This window comes from Echinops telfairi, unplaced genomic scaffold (assembly GCF_000313985.2).
Source record: "Echinops telfairi isolate 266 unplaced genomic scaffold, ASM31398v2 ScPeMD7_7469;HRSCAF=8507_1, whole genome shotgun sequence".
NCBI lineage: Eukaryota > Metazoa > Chordata > Mammalia > Afrosoricida > Tenrecidae > Echinops > Echinops telfairi.
The window spans coordinates 119,544,481-119,547,581 of record NW_022111373.1 but is presented as its reverse complement, the minus strand read 5'-3'; the positions used below and the strand labels follow the sequence as shown (position 1 = coordinate 119,547,581).

Sequence of the window (3,101 nt, the reverse complement as noted above, 5' to 3'; positions counted from 1 at the left end):
AAGAAAGAAGAAACTATGGTCAAGTCGCTTGCTGTGTTACTATGCAGCCGTCTCGAAGAACGAAGTGCAGGTCTCTTAGTGGGAGTCTGGAATAAAATGAAGGGGGAGAAAAGCCAGACGTACAATGATAGCTACACTAGGTGGCCATTTACATGAAATGGGAACGTATTTTATATTAGATAACTGTAGGTGATGGAATATCTATTGTCCTATGAAAATACTTCTATACGGAGAAACCCTGACCAAACCCCTTGCCATCAGGTTGGTTCCAGCGCTTGACTAACCCAGGTGTGCACAGGAGAACCGCTCTACAGAGCGATCAGGCTTCGACCGTTGAGAAGCAGACCGCCAGACTTCTCCTCGGCGGTGCCTCTAGGTAGGCTCAACCATCAACCCTTTGGCTGGTCGTCAAGAGCTTAAGTATCAGCACCACCCAAGCACTCCCTCTGTTTCTGATTCTACGTACTTGCGTCTATATGCATGTTTCCATAGACATTCTCTAGATCGTATATAAGAATGTACATATACACACACAGAGTTTTACCCTGGCCTATAGGGTCCGTATGAGTCAGAAATGGCTCAATGGCAGCAAGTTGTGTGTGTGTGTGTGTGTGTGTGTGTTTACCTATGAATACATAATAAGCTAAACTGCCCCCAGAAAAAATCTGGACACAAAGCAGAAAGCACTGCTGATTTTAGGCCCAGAAAATGAAATTCTCAAAAGACCCATTGCCTTCGAGTTGATGCCGACTCATAGCGGCCCGTGGGACGAGGTAGAACTGCCCCCACAGATGTCCGAGACTACCTCTTTACGGGAACAGAAAGCCTGGTCTTTCTCCTGAGAATGAAGTTAGGATGGGGCTTGTGACAGTGTCTGTGGCGTTGGAATGACGTGCCGCGCAGGTTGCAAACGCTGCACCTGCTTACCGCAGGCCCGACACGACAGGCTGTGAGGCTGATTGCAGCTCCACGGTGCGCCCCTTCATGCGCTGGTCATGTTGTGTCTGCGCCCCCAGCAGGGCCCATCCTCCTGCTGCTCCCACCCCCTCCTCCGCCTGCTGCATCTCTGCCAGCGGCAGACAGTCTTCCCTTTGCCCTTTCACCCATCTGAGGACCGTGGCTTGGCAGGGACGGCTATGAAACCCGGGCCCTCTGCCACGGCCATGGCCCCGCTGCCGGGGTGAATTCCAATTCCATTCTCCTGTCAGGACCCGTGACCCCTCACAGGCATAAATGGGCCTGCAATGGCTCCTGGGGCAACGCCTTGTGCCAGCCAGGCTGTAGTGCTATGCCTGTCCCTCCTAGCCCTGGATCTGGTGCTGTGTATTTGTTGTTTACATTTTTTAATGTAAGCAGAATTTGTCTTTCTTTAGACTTCGGTATGCTGGCCTCACGGATGCAGTCTGACAATTCTGCAAGCTCAGTGAAAGGCAGATGTTTGAAGTACAGACTTTGTTCCTGCGCTCGGTCACTAATGGAAAGGTTAGCAGTTCAAACCCTCACCGTGGTGCCTCGGAAAAAAAGGTCTGGTGGTCTGTCTCCTTAGGATTACAGCCTGTGAGAACTCCATGGAGCACGTTTCTGCACACGCAGTGGGGGCTTGCCACGAGTCAGACTCATAAGCTGGCACTTGGTATTTTGTGGTGCTTGGTGACCTCTAAATAATCAAAGCACTCCACCACGAACCAAAGGTGGGCAGTTTGAGCCCACCTGTAGGTGACTCAGAAGAAGGCTTGGCAACTTGGCTCCAAATGATGCAGCCAAGACCATGCTATGGAGTAGTTCTATCCATGGGGTAGGGGTGGTGGGGAGGGGGGGGGAGGTAAGGGGGTTGGGGAGGGGCGTTGTGAGTCAAAATTGACTCACCAGACTCATGACTGTCACTCAGTGCTGGCGCACAGACCCCATAGGACAGGGTTGCATGCCCCTGGGGGATTCCGTGCCTGTGGTTTTCACAGGAGTAGAAAGCTCTGTCTTCTTCCCGAGGAGCACCTAGTGGTGTCTGACTGCTCACCTGCAGGTTAGCAGCCTATCCGTGTTCCTCGGTCGACTGACGGAAACTGGCTTTGGTTTTCAGTGATTTTAGTTCTATTTTTAAGTCCGGTTATAATTGGGTTTTGTTTTTAAATAGTCACAAAGGTGTATAAAAGTAGGTTTGACGCACACCTTGTGTGTACGCACACACATATCCACACTGGCCATGTAGGGCCTCCCCTGACGATGGGAAACGTTTGTATTACAGCCCATAGTCCAGGCTGAAGTGTAGGCATCTGCCTTCGCGGCCCCAGTGGATCATTGCAGCACCTGCAGGGGGCGGTAGGACCCACTTTGGGAAGCACTAGTCTAGATTCTCTCTCCTTTTCCCTCACACACACAACACACATAAGACAGATCTCACAACCTAGGGGCAGTCCCATGGCGTAATGAGACAGAAGAGAAATGCCCAGAGTCAACACCCCCTAATTACCGAGGCAGGAAAAACCATAGACGTTATGCTTTTTATTTCTCCCACCCCCTCCCACCCCCCGCCTCAAGTCCCTCCACTCACACACATTTTGTGAATTGCTCTATTGTTTGTCTTTGAAAAGATTGATTTATACATTCGTACCCAAAAAAAGCACCCACAACTCGGAGTCTTTTCCTCTTGCTGCTATAAAGTTGCCATTTAATGAGGCGTTCGGAAGGCCACCCAGCCACTTGAAATCTGAAGTGTCACGCGGAGGGATGGCTCCCAACAAGTATTTACACCGGAGCCAGACTTGGCCTTGTTCTTGGCAACGGATACATTCCGGGCAGTGCCAATAAATTCTCTGGCAGATGAGGGACCGATCAGGGGGGGGAGCTTCTGTTTCTGGCCATTTTCTTTTGGCCTGCTTTTAGCCCTGGGCCCTACAGACCTTGTGCTTTTGTTTTATGAAGGAGTTTGGGTTGCCTGTGTTGTAGCAGTGAATAGGAAGGCAGGAGAGAAGGGGCTGGGGCTCCCCTGATTCCACGGGACCTAGCACACTTCTGGTGAGCATGTTTGAAAATACACATCATCCTCAAAAGCAGGACTGTGTAAATAATAGATTGGGTCTGAGAGGACATTCGGAGTGAAGGAG

The 3,101-nt window shown here is 50.8% G+C and overlaps 1 protein-coding gene across 1 annotated transcript in view; it reads left to right on the top strand.

Annotated features, from left to right (window-relative positions):
- PDZD2 (PDZ domain containing 2) overlaps window positions 1–3,101 on the top strand; it is a 279,581-nt gene that overhangs the window by 80,864 nt on the left and 195,616 nt on the right. The gene's annotated exons all lie outside the window — the stretch shown is intronic.